The sequence below is a fragment of the Anguilla anguilla genome, chromosome 16, assembly GCF_013347855.1.
Source record: "Anguilla anguilla isolate fAngAng1 chromosome 16, fAngAng1.pri, whole genome shotgun sequence".
NCBI classification, from domain to species: Eukaryota; Metazoa; Chordata; class Actinopteri; order Anguilliformes; family Anguillidae; genus Anguilla; species Anguilla anguilla.
Genome location: NC_049216.1, coordinates 18253796 through 18269813, shown reverse-complemented (window position 1 = coordinate 18269813; position 16018 = coordinate 18253796). Strand labels below are relative to the sequence as shown.

At 53.8% G+C, this 16018-nt stretch overlaps 1 protein-coding gene across 3 annotated transcripts in view; it reads right to left on the bottom strand.

The window, feature by feature from the left end:
• LOC118215235 (D-glucuronyl C5-epimerase B) overlaps positions 1-16018 on the bottom strand; it is a 50853-nt gene that overhangs the window by 14029 nt on the left and 20806 nt on the right. For 2 of the 3 annotated variants that reach the window (XM_035395796.1, XM_035395799.1), the window contains one exon: positions 8299-8400. The gene's annotated coding sequence lies outside the window, so the exon portion shown is untranslated. Of the gene's footprint in view, positions 1-8298; positions 8401-14754; positions 15268-16018 lie in introns of those variants that run through there. The other variant, XM_035395797.1, reaches the window with a different exon arrangement.

Here is a 16018-nt window from a genome sequence, read left to right as displayed (position 1 = left end):
GGGGACGGGGGAGGACATTAGCCTGCAGCAGGATGGGGTTGGGGGCTGGGGATGGGGGACGGGGACGGGGGAGGACATTAGCCTGCAGCAGGATGGGGTTGGGGGCTGGGGATGGGGGACGGGGACGGGGGAGGACATTAGCGCTTTATTAGCGCACGGGGCAGGTCCGTACAGAGCGGGGGCCGTGACGGCGCCTGCACCCGGGCCCCCCCCGGACTGCGGCAGAGGGGTGACGCAGCCCCCGCCTGGCCCGGCCCGGTGGAAACGAGGACGGGCGCAGCGGGGGAGAGGCGCGAATCAGTCAGCCAGTTAACGGTGCCAATCATCGCAGCCAGCGGCCCCTAGCAACCTCACGCTCTCCGCCATTTAATCCCGCTGAAAAAAGATGTACTAAAAAATCAATAGGCAAACAGGGCTCCCACTACCCTGCTAATTACAGCTTAGGTGTGCAGAAACGGCAACGACAAGAGGAACCCCCCCTTGGAGAACGGGGAGGGGGGGGATAATTACCTCCCAACCTTATCCTCATTCGCCTCCTTAAACCAGCCGAGTTAAAAAGGTCAGCGCGGCAAGTGAGCATTAATCCCCCATGGGGCTGCCATTTGCTGATTTTCACAAAAGTAGAGGGGGAAAGTTTACAGCTTAGCCGAAGTAAAGCCTGCAAAAGCAAACAACACACCGGCTCACTGAAGCCTGCTGGGTAATCATACGTCCTCTGCTGTTGCCACGCTGTGTCCAAGAAGCAAAGCTATTCAGTCTGGGAGGGAGCCGGTGGAGAACTGGAGCAAAGGCACCGTCCACAAGCCGTCTCAAACTATCACATACAAAAGGGACAAATATCACCCTCTAATTACCCAGCGTTCTTCAGGACAGTCAACCCTAAAATGGTGGTAGTTGCTACAGTATTAGGGGAGAGATCTGGAGAGCTACTTCAAACATACATTGATGCGTATGTAAGACATATACACACACACACACGCGTATATGTTCAGATACAGATGTATATATGTAAACACATGTGTGTATACGGGCGTACACACACAAACATGCGCACACACACACACACATATGCTTATTTAACTCAAAAAATGGCTGGAGAGAAGAGAAAGTGACAGCAATTGAAATTCCCTCTGCCTTCCACCGCTAGAACTGCAAGTGCTATCTGCAGTTTGGCAGATCCCAATATCATGAAATATTGCTTCATAAAAAAGTATTATTGATATTTGGGGATATGTCAGCAGTGTGAAGAGATGAAAGATTAGGGAGACGGATCTCCTGACGCGGTGGCGGGGGGGCGGACTGACTGCTCTGTGAAAGATAAGCCGCCTGCCTCGTCCGCGCACACTATAAATAATTGGATCTTTTTACTGTGGGCCTCAGCAGTCACAGACACTCCCACACAGGCAGCAGGGCCGGGGGAGCCTGGACCGGCGCGGTGCAGCGGGTAGGGAACCGGGCGCAGAGCAGAGGGTAGGGAACCGGGCGCGGAGCAGAGGGTAGGGAACGGGGCGCAGAGCAGCGGGTAGGGAACGGGGCGCAGAGCAGCGGGTAGGGAACGGGGCGCAGAGCAGCGGGTAGGGAACGGGGCGCAGAGCAGAGGGTAGGGAACCGGGCGCAGAGCAGCGGGTAGGGAACGGGGCGCAGAGCAGCGGGTAGGGAACGGGGCGCAGAGCAGCGGGTAGGGAACGGGGCGCAGAGCAGCGGGTAGGGAACGGGGCGCAGAGCAGCGGGTAGGGAACGGGGCGCAGAGCAGCGGGTAGGGAACGGGGCGCAGAGCAGCGGGTAGGGAACGGGGCGCAGAGCAGCGGGTAGGGAACCGGGCGCAGAGCAGCGGGTAGGGAACGGGGCGCAGAGCAGCGGGTAGGGAACGGGGCGCAGAGCAGCGGGTAGGGAACGGGGCGCAGAGCAGCGGGTAGGGAACTGGGCGCGGTGCAGCGGGTAGGGAACAGGGCGCGGAGCAGCGGGTAGGGAACGGGGCGCGGTACAGCGGGTAGGGAACAGGGCGCGGAGCAGCGGGTAGGGAACGGGGCGCGGTACAGCGGGTAGGGAACCGGGCGCAGAGCAGCGGGTAGGGACCCGGGACAGGCCCCCAAAGGCCACAGGTCCCCTTTTCCAGGCAGGACACTGCGGCTGACCCAGGCACTAAACCCAAATCACTTCAGTATACAAACTGTATAAGCTCAGCTGCAAAACTGGAATACTGAGTAAAGAAAAATAAATGCTAAAAGTTCAGCTATATCCACTCCACTCGGGATACAGACTGGGCTGGCGCACGCAGCAATAGCAGGTGAAGGAGGAGGCCATTTCTAATGTCCGCCATGCGATGTCAGGCAGACAGAACGAGGTCACTGAGGCTAAAGTTTCATTTTTAAATTGTCAAATAAATTTGTTCATTCAATTTCACAGGTCTGTGAAGGAGGGCGGTGGAGACGTGATGGCTTGATTAGCCCCATTTCATTGGGTGCGCAGATACCGTTGTGCAGCTGGGGGGGGTGAGGCTGCGGGTGTAGGTGTCATATTGGCCGTGTCCTGGGTGCATTCCTCGAACAGCAGGGAGTGGGAGGGAGGGAGGGAGTTTGGATCGAAGGTTCCAGGCACTGGAATGGGCCTCTTCCCCCTCTCTGAAGCGGCTGCCAAACAGAGACTGCCATCTCAAAGCAAGGCTTCTGAGCAGAGCCGCTGCTGCTGGCCGATAACAAGGCTCGACAAACACACTGCTCCCCTGCAGCAGCACACTGGGGGTTTACTGATTAACCCTCATACACCCACTGCAGGGGCCACACACCCCCATACACCCACTGCAGGGGCCACAGCACAACACATACCCACTACAGGGGCCACACACCCCCATACACCCACTGCAGGGGCCACACACCCCCATACACCCACTGCAGGGGCCACACACCCCCATACACCCACTGCAGGGGCCACAGCACAACACATACCCACTACAGGGGCCACACACCCCCATACACCCACTGCAGGGGCCACACACCCCCATACACCCACTGCAGGGGCCACAGCACAACACATACCCACTACAGGGGCCACACACCCCCATACACCCACTGCAGGGGCCACACACTCCCATACACCCACTGCAGGGGCCACACACTCCCATACACCCACTGCAGGGGCCACAGCACAACACAGCTCAGCCAGAGACCACCGGAAATAATGAATCAGCCATTGGCCCAGAGCTGTGAAGTCTCAAAGTGCATACAACACAGAGACCCCCAGGGAGAGGGGAGTCTGAGGGGGGTCTGTTAGTTCGCGCAACCCCTGCAATCGATGACATCACTCTTACCCCGGGCGCGATGACAGCCGCCGGCCCGCGGGATCAACGCCAGAGGCAGCCGTGGCAAATTCTTTGCATCCCAGAAGTCCCTGGGTACGCCAACAGATGTTTCAGATCTACAGAGCACCTTCCCCAAACTCAGATCTCAATCGGACACGGGGATCAGGCAACAGCCGTCCGCTGCGGCGGCCATGTCAGAAAGCACCACTGGAGCCAGGGCAGGGCTCAACTTTAACTGCCTGTGAATTACACCCCGGGACAAATCTGCATGAGCACCGGGCAGAACCCACTAGCCCAAACGCTTAAGGGAGGAGAAACAGGCCTACGCCCCAGCCAGCCTGCTAGCTCAGCGAGAGAAAGCAGCGAAACTCGCCTGCGTCTCTCTGGAATGTGAAAATCCTGGAGATTTTGTTCCCCGGTGCTCTGGAGCTGAGATAAGAGCGCTGGTGTGAGAGCACATCCTCAGCACATCCTCAGCCATCAGAGCCAGGCGCTTTGATCCCGCCATTAGCTCATTAGCGTCATCTCCACTTTTAGCGTGCGTTTACATTTTCAGAGGCCAAAATCCCTCATCTTCAGCCCCTCTGCTAAAGGCACCCCCCCACCCCTCACCCCTCACCCACCCCGCCCTTCTTGTCTGCGGGTAAGTAAGTGAGAGGGGAGCAGATGACATTTAGCTACAGCCGCTTACAAGAAAACTCATTTGGAGCCATTTGGATTAGTTTACTTATCTCATCAACTGTTACTAATTGGCGGGAGATTAATGGAATGGCGGAGTGAAGCGGGGGGGCGGCTCTGGCGTTTGACAGCGTTCGGAGGGCAGGGCTTTAATGTGGCACAGGAGGGGAGGGGCATCTTCCCCTGTCCCTCGCCCCTTCACCAGGAAAGCTTGTCTGCAGAGACGGACCTGCACAATCACAGGTTACTTAGGGAGGTGTGTTTGCAGGCCGCCGCCGGGTTTCCTGATTGGACGGTAAGATTTCTGGAAGCACAAGGAGGCGGAGCCCCCGGCACAGCGACTGACAGGGAAGAGTAACGAGGCTTCGCCCGCCCCGCCCCGCCCCGCCGCGCAGCCGGCCGTCACTGGGCACGCTCCGCAGAGCGGAACACCGAGCGACACGGAGGGGTCAGTCAGCGGAACCGCCAACGCTGTTCAGCGACCGACACCCACCGCTCCCCGAACCTCTGACTGCTCTGCGCTGCAGAAAACGTGCAGCCTCACTCACAGAGCACTCACAGAGCACTCACAGTGCACTCACAGAGCACTCACAGAGCCTTCACAGTGCACTCACAGTGCACTCACAGAGCACTCACAGAGCACTCACAGTGCACTCACAGTGCACTCACAGAGCACTCACAGAGCACTCACAGTGCACTCACAGAGCACTCACAGAGCACTCACAGAGCACTCACAGAGCACTCACAGAGCCTTCACAGTGCACTCACAGAGCACTCACAGAGCACTCACAGTGCACTCACAGTGCACTCACAGAGCACTCACAGAGCCTTCACAGCGCAGAGAGTCCCTGCTGCACAAACACAGCCGCCTGAGAACGAGGCAAAACTGCATGTTCAGAGAAAAAAACTTTCTACCTCGCTTTTACACTGTAACACAAGGAGGGCCTGTTTCATGAATTTTTAATTTGTTAAAACGTTTTACCAAATGAAATGACACTAACTTTATATTTATAGTAACACAATGAAGTGTATATTTTGAGAGAGGAATCCATTGCAGCTTAATCCATCTTCAAGTATGCCACTGGAACTTTGGGTACCTAGACAATGAAACCTAAACCCCCCAATAAGTGTGCACAAACATGCACTCACACACAAACACACACGAATCTACCTCTCAGAAACCAGGCCAGGCAGAACCTGCAATGCTTTGTTTACTGCCTATGAAATATTCATTCAATCCGCCAAACATGAAGCACAGCCAAATAGAAAAAATGAAATAAAATAAATAAATAGATGAATTTGACACTGGACCCCGAGAGAAAGAGTCCTGAATAAAAGGTGTCTGTTTTGGACAGCTCCCAGAGTTCAGTCCCCAGAGGCACCTTCGTCGTCTCTGCTGATGGGGGGATGGGCAGAGCTTATGTGCTCCACTTACAGGTCTCTAGAGGCTCTCTGCTCACCCATACCCCCCCAAAACTAACACATCCATACCCCCCCATACTAACACATCCATACTCCCCCATACTAACACATCCATACCCCCCCATACTAACACATTAATACCCCTCCATACTAACACATCCATACCCCCCATACTAACACATTAATACTCCCCCATACTAACACATCCATACTCCCATACTAACACATCCATACCCTCCATACTAACACATCCATACTCCCATACTAACACATCCATACCCCCCATACTAACGCATCCATACCCCCATACTAACACATCCATACCCCCCCATACTAACACATCCATACCCCCCATACTAACACATCCATTACCCCCATACTAACACATCCATACCCCCCATACTAACACATCCATTACCCCCATACTAACACATCCATACCCTCCATACTAACACATCCATACCCTCCATACTAACACATCCATACCCCCCATACTAACACATCCATACCCCCCATACTAACACATCCATACCCTCCATACTAACACATCCATACCCCCCATACTAACACATCCATACTCCCATACTAACACATCCATACCCTCCATACTAACACATCCATACCCCCCATACTAACACATTAATACTCCCCCATACTAACACATCCATACCCCCCCATACTAACACATCCATACCCCCCATACTAACACATCCATACCCCCATACTAACACATCCATACCCCCCCATACTAACACATCCATACCCTCCATACTAACACATCCATACCCCCCATACTAACACATCCATACCCCCCATACTAACACATCCATACCCCCCCATACTAACACATCCATACCCCCCATACTAACACATCCATACCCTCCATACTAACACATCCATACCCCCCATACTAACACATCCATACCCCCCATACTAACACATCCATACCCCCCATACTAACACATCCATACCCCCCCATACTAACACATCCATACCCCCCATACTAACACATCCATACCCCCCATACTAACACATCCATACCCTCCATACTAACACATCCATACCCCCCATACTAACACATCCATACCCCCCATACTAACACATCCATACCCCCCATACTAACACATCCATACCCTCCATACTAACACATCCATACCCCCCCATACTAACACATTAATACTCCCCCATACTAACACGTTAATACTCCCCCATACTAACACATCCATACCCCCCATACTAACACATCCATACCCCCCCATACTAACACATCCATACCCCCCATACTAACACATTAATACTCCCCCATACTAACACATTAATACTCCCCCATACTAACACATTAATACTCCCCCATACTAACACATCCATACCCCCCATACTAACGCATTCATACCCCCATACTAACACATCCATACTCCCATACTAACACATCCATACCCTCCATACTAACACATCCATACCCCCCCATACTAACACATTAATACTCCCCCATACTAACACATTAATACTCCCCCATACTAACACATTAATACTCCCCCATACTAACACATTAATACTCCCCCATACTAACACATCCATACCCCCCATACTAACGCATTCATACCCCCATACTAACACATCCATACTCCCATACTAACACATCCATACCCCCCCATACTAACACATCCATACCCCCCATACTAACACATCCATACCCTCCATACTAACACATCCATACTCCCATACTAACACATCCATATCCTCCATACTAACACATCCATACCCCCATACTAACACATCCATACCCCCCATACTAACACATCCATACCCCCCATACTAACGCATCCATACCCTCCATATTAACACATCCATACCCTCCATATGAACACATCCATACCCCCATACTAACACATCCATACCCCCATACTAACACATCCATACCCCCCATACTAACACATCCATACCCCCCATACTAACGCATCCATACCCCCCATATGAACACATCCATACCCTCCATACTATCACATCCATACGCTCCCCCCCCCAACACTACCACATCCATACCCCCCCCCCATATGGCTCCCCTGCCCATGGCTGCATCTTTCCGCTCCCTGCATTTTCATCTTTATCTTTAGCATAATGCATCTATTATTCTTTAATTGTTCCATTACCCATTTAGGAGCGCGCCAAACAATTTTGTAAATGCTGCTAATTTGTTTCACAATGCAGAAAAAGTTATTCTTATTACAGCAGCTCTGTGTAATATTGTTTATTTATCTTTGGTAACAGCCAGAGAATACAGGAAATTGCCTTGGAGTTAATACTCTCATCCAATTCACGGGCTTCCCGGGGGGCTTAGGCAGGTTATTACGGAAAAGACCTTCAGTGGGCGCGCGGCAGGAAGGGCTGCCGGTGGATCAGACTCCCCATTAATAAACCGCAGAACGGGGGGGTGGAGGGAGGGAGACGCAAACGCTTTTCACCGGGATCATTACCGCCCCCGCAAACAGGCGACAAGCACTCTGCACAAGCGCCGCGGCTGGGAAACGTTTGGGGGGGGGGGGGACAGAGAGCGGACGAGGCGCGGCCGAGGCTCACACGCTCAGAAATATGGCATCGCCGAGGCGACCGCGCTGAGAAGAGTGGCGTGCGGCGCGGGCCTGTGCGGCCTGTCTGTGGCGGGAAGGCGACTGGGAGTACACCTGCAAGACCCGACGTTTCCACACGTCCTTCCTGAAGGGCCAGCTTTCCCATCACACACTTAATCCAAAGCGTCCGGGGACTTCACAACAGGCTTCCTCCCCCCCAGCACGCCACGGAGGCCGCGCTGACCCTCAGAGGGGACAGACAAGCCTGCCGGTGGCGACAGCGGAGCCGACGGCGTCAGCGGCACAATGCGCTGGAACACGGCGGGCACTCACCTGGACCCGCTCAGCAGAAGTGTGACAGCAGGCTCATTGTGGCCACAGGGCCCGATTCGGCCGACCGTCTCCCCAGCTCTAGTTCATGGCCGCCTTCCCCACCTGCAACAGAAAAGGGGGCTGAGCATTACCACGGCAACCGTCCTTACACACCACTCCCCCCCCCCCCCCCCCCAACTGAGGCGCCGGTATCGGCCCAATCGAAGACTTACCGTCTCACTAAAAATACCCCGTTTACAAATATCACAAAACAGTTTGTGTTACATCATTATTGACATGATTTTTCTTCTTGGCAAACATTATCAGCAACAGCCTAGCTTTTTCCTCCCCAAAGCTGCGTTTCACACAGCAGGATACTCACAGAAGCAGTTCAGGTCAAGTACCCTTCTCAACGGTACAACAGCAGAAAGCAAGCTGGGATTTGAACTTGCAACATCTACGTTTTACCACCGCATTACTGCTGCCAATACTTACGGCTCAAACTCTCCTCTACATGCAGTCTACTCTACTCTACACATCCACCTAAGAAAGCTGCAGTCAGAAAAGCAACTGCAGCAGTTAGACCTGCTGATATTTTCCAACTTACCATGAGGATTAAAAAGTGTTACCTTTAAGGTCTATAAAGTTTAAGGTAACCTTTCGAGATCTAAAATATGCACTGTAACCCTCTCTCTAAAGGGCAGACCTGAGGAAATTATTTCATTATCACCCATTATCCTGAGGCTAATCAACACACGCTCTTTTAATCAGAATTTCTTCATCAGAACCGCAGCAGAAAGGGCGCGACCTGTGTGGACTGCAGAATAAAAGCAGCCGTGAGAACTCGGCAGTGGAAACCTTCATTACTGCTCTCCCGACACCGCCAAGCATGTCTGAAATACTTCTACAATAAAACCAACGTTCAACAGGCTGGCTCCAGAAGGGGCACTGAGACTCATGAAGAAACGGTTGATAAGAAGAAAAAGGACCGCATTTAGACCGGAACAGATCAGATGAGTTACATTAACACAAAAATGTGCTTCTGAGGAGCCCTGGAAACCGTGGATGAGCTTCTTTCAAAGAAAGAGGGAAAGATGTGCGTGTGCACGGACTAGCCATATCCAAGATGTGGTCTGCCCATAGCTAACCAGTTACAAAACAGTACCGTTTCTCAAACTGATTAGCCAGTCATCTTCACCTCTTCTTTACTGCTGGGATCCTTTCATTTATGAATGTTACCTTCCTTCCAGCGAGATGGCCGCTGCCCAGCAGTGACATCACCAAGCCGCGTGCGGCTCGCAGGCCAGCCAGGCTGAGGCTAACAGCGCGCAGGCTAACGGTTTTCACAGGGAAATGGATCGACCGGCGGACCGAGCCGCCAGACCGCCGGAGGCTTTTAAAAAGTTTCCGTGTTTAATGAGCTCCTTTTTCCCCAAGAAAAGTATGATCCATAACTCTCCCCTGAAAAGTATGATCCATAACTCTCCCCTGAAAAGTATGATCCATAACTCTCCCCTGAAAAGTATGATCCATAACTCTCCCCTGAAAAGTATGATCCACAACTCTCCCCTGACGGGAGCCGCTTATTTCAGCGAGCGACTTCGCGGGGGAATAAAACATTATGGCGGTAATGCGCTCCGAACGGGAGCAAATGATATTTACACATCAGCAGCCGATTGATCTGCAGGCTGTGAGCGGCCGTAAGCGGCGCGGCGGACGCAGACACGCGTGTGTAACTGTGGGGCCGGTTAACGCGCGCGCAGCGGCGGGGTCGTTAGCGCGCTGACGACCCGTCAGGGGGAAGCGCGCGGGGAGCGACGGGGCCACTTCCCGCCGTCGCTAATCTGCGCGCCGCCGCGTTCCCGCCAATACGGAGGCCAGGCCTCGCGGAAACGGCGCTAGATCAGGAAGCGGAGGGAGGCCGTCGATCTTTTAATAAAATGGACTTATCGATGGAGCGCTTAAATGAGACGTTTGAGAGCGTTCATAAGGGCGCGTCGGACGCGAGCCGCGCTCAGGGACGGCTGAGTCGCCCGGGGGGCCGTTAACATGGAGGCGGCAGCGAGGAACGCGAGGCGTAGCCCAGACGGCTGCTCTTCTCCAGACCCGCGCGGCTACAGGCTAACTCTACGAGAGAAGGCTACGCGCCATCGGACCAGGTTTCCTTCACTAGCTGGAGAGTTTATGGAGAGGCCAAAAAGCAACGGCTTGGGACTGAAGCCGAACTCTCCTTCCAGGGTGTCAGTGGAGTCTGGAGAGCCTTAAGGTTTGCCTGAGGACACTGAACAACTTTAATGCCCTCGGGCATTGTGTCCAGTTAAGCACCTTATTTAAAAGTTCAGTACTCAAACCCAGACCGTACCAGCAGTGCCTAACTGTGGCCAGGGGTTCCACGGGGGCTAAGGCAGAATTGGGAATAGGGCCAACCAGGCAGGGAGGGTGTTGGTCAGCAGGGTAAGTCCCGTCTCATTGTGCCTTAGCTACTGGGGCTAAATATCAGCCAGTGATGTCACTCCAGCAGTGTAGCTCCCACTGCTTAGCTGGCAGACTGCAGAAAGAAAAGAAGCAGGAGGCAGTACTGCCGCTCCCAAACTGACAGAGGACTGCAGCGATGGGACGGGCCTACAGGCCAACAAAGAGTCAGCGAGTCAAAACAGAGAGTAAATGGGGCAAACGTGGAAAAGAAGAAACATAACGTCCCCCCTTAAATAAAAAAACAAAAACAAACGCAGCATTTTCTGAAGAGGTGGGGCATGGGCCCTGATTGGCTGAAAGGGAGATTACATTACAGGCATTTAGCAGACGCTCTTATCCAGAGCGACTTACACAACATTTTACATAGCATTTGCATTTCATTGCATCCATATATACAGCTGGATAAATAGTGAAGCAATGCAGGTTAAGTACCTTGTTCAAGACTAATGTCCTACCTGGGAACTGAACCTGTGACCTTTAGGTTACAAGACAAGTTCCTTACCCATTATACTAAACAAAAGCAATGTCCTGGCGGGGGAGAGTTGGAGGCTGTAGCTAGTGCGGCCATGAACACGGACGCTACATCACACTGTTCAGGCGCAAGGCAGAATCAGTAATCGCACAGGAAACGTGCAGAGCCAGTTAACACCCCGTTTGTCTCCCTCGGCCATGGGGGCCTCATGACCCCGTGGTTTTACACCCAAAACAGCTTTTATTTACATGACTGCTTTATTGCCGCCATTGTGGCAGCCTTGGCACTGCAGCAGCAAACACTTAGCGGTGACTTAGCTCCTGTCCACAGCGAACGCTTTATTACAAAAGCAGGGGAAGAGGGGAGGAAGGAGAGAGGGAGAGAGAAAACAAGGAGCTCAGGCGGTAATAACATACGCCATTATCCGCTTCCCCCAGCTGCCTTTAATTGATCTCACAAGGCGTCAGGTTCCAAACGAGTTTCTCCCTTCCCGTGGGGACCGAGCTGGTTTCTAGGTTACCGGGGGGAGGGGGTGGGGGGGGGGGGTGTACTTTCTGTACCTTGAGTGCCTCACAAAGCAGCAAGACACAGATCAGACAAGGTGAGACAAAGACATGCAGAACTGAGAGAGGCAAAGCTGAGGATGCGCAGGAGGCACAGAGAAACGGAGCTGTGCAGCAGGCACAGCCGTACAGGAGGCGGAGCCACGGCAGGGCACAGCCGTACAGGAGGCGGAGCCACGGCAGGGTGGAGCTGTACAGGAGGCGGAGCCACGGCAGGGTGGAGCCGTACAGGAGGCGGAGCCACGGCAGGGCGGAGTCCAGCTGCATGTGTGCGCCTGCTATAGTCCAGAGTTCACCTGCTGTGTGCACCAGCACTCCAGAGACCAGGCTTAGGTCAAACACATCGCCTAAGACGACGTTACAGTGCTCAACTGCAACGGCTTGGTCTGCTGGTCCCACTGAGGAACAATGAGAAGATCGGGAATGAGCCGCCCAAATCCTCCTAACACAGGCGTAACAACGAGGGGCTTCAGTACCACACAAAACCAGCATCACAACAAAACTGCAGAATGAACACAGCGTGCCCAGGAGCCAGGAGAGACTGAGCACAGGCCACAGGTGGCTCTGTACCTGGGGGAGACGGGTCAGTGCGGTCAACAGCTGTGCCACTGAGGGACTGACCTCCACACAAAGGGCAGGCAGTGTGCGTGTGTGTGTGTGTGTGTGCGTGCGTGCGTGCGTGTGTGTGTGTGTGTGTGTGTGCGTGCGAGCGTGTGTGTGTGTGCGCGCGTGTGTGTGTGTGTGCGGTTACAGGCATGACAGCATCTGTCATGATACACACAAGAGTTATAGGCATAAATGGCATGTATTTCCACAAAACACACAGTACATCTGTGTCTGCATCATACGCAGAGCAGAGCACACATGTATGCACACACACGCGTGCACGCAGGCACACACAGCTCAAAGGCTGGAGTTCACACTCAGAGTAAAATCCCTGGTGGCCTTTGCAGATCAAGAGAAGCTTCTTAAGAACTCAATGAAAGGGCCCAGCTTCAGTGAGCCATGCAGATTTCACCCTGCCCCTTCTGCACTAACACACACAAACGCACACACACACACACACACTCAGCACCACATACACACACACACACACAGACACACACACATTCATTCTCTCTGTACCTCTGTACTAGCATGAGGCACGCACGCACACACACACGCATCTCTGCACAGACACTGCACACACACACACACACACACACACGCATCTCTGCACAGACACTGCACACACACACACACACACACTGCACACACACACACACACACACACACACACACACACACACACACACACACACACACACACACACACACAGGCACATCGTTACGCTCCCTGTCGTTTCTCCGGCTCCTGACACTCCACTGGGATTTCTCATGACATGAAATGATTTGAACCTTCTTCAGTGCCTGTCTGCAATCTGAAATCCTCCATGCATCCAATTACAGCTCTCTCTCAGCAGGGCTCAGGCAGCGCATGAGGACCAGCCACAAGCCTTCATCCTGAACTGTGGCAGGTCCTGTTTGATAAAGACACAGGCCAGCAGTGGGTATAAGCCTGCTCAGTCACAGGCTGACAGCTGACCGGATGGAAGAGATGCGCAGAATAAGTGCTTTCACTAAAACACCACTTGAGCCAGCTGGCTAAAACCCACAAACAGCCAACAGAGCAGGAGGTGGGCATCCCACCATTTTGAAAAAAAAGATATAATATGAATAATATGGGCACTATCACCACATAAAATGTAAACAAATAATTAGCAGATCATACAATCTGGCGCATAAGGAAAAGCAAACTGCAGCAGCCCTGAGGAAGATGTCAGGAGCTGGGGGATCAAACGCTCTCCACAGAGAGGAGCTGCGCGGTACACATCTATATCAGGCAGCCGGAGACGGACAGGAGCGCGCCTCCTAACAGGCTCATTTCCATTCTGCATTAAATATTACGGGCTAAATAATAGATGTGCACTTGAAAGGGAAATAGAATTCCCCTCATTTCTGATTTATCAGGATCTGTCAGGACCGCTGGTGCTGAAGCGACAGCCGGGCGGAGCGGAGCGGCCACGCCGATGACGACGGCCGCCGGACTCACGCGCGCGAGAAGAGAAGAGCTCTCCTTCTCCACAGCACAGCCACACACGCACACGCTAATACAGAAAGAGGTCAGGGGAGGGTGTAGTGACCGGTAGTGAAGTCCAGTGCTCTTTGTACCATTCCTCTGCTCTTTTAAATTTGGGGAGCTGAGGGAGGAAACCTTGCTGTGGAGAGAATGTTCCAGAACAGAGCCGTCTCTGGCTGTCCCGTACTGACAGCGGCAGTAATCTCCTCAGCGGACGCTCCACTTAATGAACAAAGGGGCCTTTAATGGCCCCCGCTGCGCGCTCAGAGATGCGTCGCGGCTGTCACAAGCTCTCAGGAGCAGAGTCTGTAAACAGGCCTGTTTTCTCCAGGGCTTTGCATACATCCACCCCCCCCCGTTTCCACGCTCCCTGAGAATGTGCATTTTCCACAGCTCTCCCCAGAGGATTACGCCCGACTGAAGGCAGCCAAACCGCCCCCCCATGCCCCCCCCCCCCCCCAGGACGCATCACTCTCCCAGTCCTCATGGGGAGCAAGAAGTTTGGGAAAGAAAGGAGAACAACAGCGCTGGAGTCCCGGGAAGCCATTTGCCCCGCATCAACTAGGGGGCTGAGCAAAAGCGCACAAGCGGACAAACCCTAAAGCAGGTTCTGAGAGGCCCAAAGGAGAGAAAGGCTCAGCTGAGACAGGACAGGACAGGACAGGACAGGACAGGACAGGACAGGACAGAGAGAGACACAGAGACCCCGCCGCACGGCTCTCTCTCCCCCTTCCTTCTCCAGCTAGCCTGAACACAGCCCCGCTCGCCCGCACCGAGAACACCGGCCCTCATCCCGCGATCGACCTGCCGGCGGCTTGTGTGCAGCTGAGGAGGCTGCAGGCGCTTACCTGACGGGGGGCGGCCGCCTGGGCTCGGGTTCGATGGCGGTTGGAGGCGGGAGTGGCGGGTCTCGTGCACACAGCTGTGAGCGACTGCTGCAGGAGGACTCCTCTCAGCTCTGAGCTCCCTCCCCCTCAGCTCCTCTTCCTCCTCCAGGGAGGAGCCGCTATAGAGACGCTGACGCCACCGTCCCACAGAGACGGGGGGGGGGCTGAGCACAGAGCCCGCGGAAGGGCCCCACCTCCAGCACCTGCTCTCAGACACAGCCCCACAATCTGAGCCCCAGCTACCTCTCAATTACACCATCACATCATCTCTCTGCTGAGGAGACGCCCTTCACCACAGCACATTTGACTGTTTCTTTAAGCTTACTGTCCGGTTCTACAGCGGGATAGTTATGCTGCTCACGAGTGAAACTGCAGCGCTCCTGCAGCCGCCAGTACTGTTACAGGAACAGGACCCTAACCGGACCGGCATGCTGCACCGTCCTGTGACCAACCCCATCTCTATTACTGCGAAATAGCTTCCAGAGAGGGCAGTCACACGTTTCATCCCAAATGAAAGCATTATCTTTGATATGTGATAAAATTCAAGGGTGCGGGGGGGAGGGGGGGGTCCTCATTAACAGGACGGGCAGGACGCTCATCGACACGCAGCTCACGGCCCGAGCAGCAAACCGTCCCGCGCTGATCTTCGCTGATCTCCTCGCCCTTTCATTCCAAGCACGAGCGCATTCTTTCTGACCGTCACCTCTTAACGGCACCCTTTCAATTAGCTAACTTTATGAGAGAAAGAGGACTATTTTACTCCTTACAGCACTCAACAACCTTCCTGCACAGCGATTCTCCACAAGCATCTGTGGCAGAGAAAGACATGCTGTTGAAACGATAAAAAACCACCTGATGCCTTTTTAACGGTGCCAAGCCAGTCCAGGGAAAAGCCACAGTAACTGACCCTCTGGGGGCTGGGGACCGGTCTGCCGCTGTGGCGTGAAACATGGGGCTCACGTAAACTCGAGGAAGTGAAATAAAAAAAGAGCCTGTGAAAGAGCGCAGTGACATAACCTGCTTAGAGAGATCATGACTCTTATTTAGCCCTCCCCTGACGTGCAGTGCAGGCTCTGTTGGGGGGGGCACGGCCGCGGTGGGCGGGGGGGGCGCTGTCAGGGCCTCAGACACAGCGACTCCCCCACCCCTCTCCCTGCAGGCGGGAGAGATGCAGAAAGGAGAGGAGTTTGCGGGGAGGCACTGGAGGAGCGTGCTCAGCAGAGAG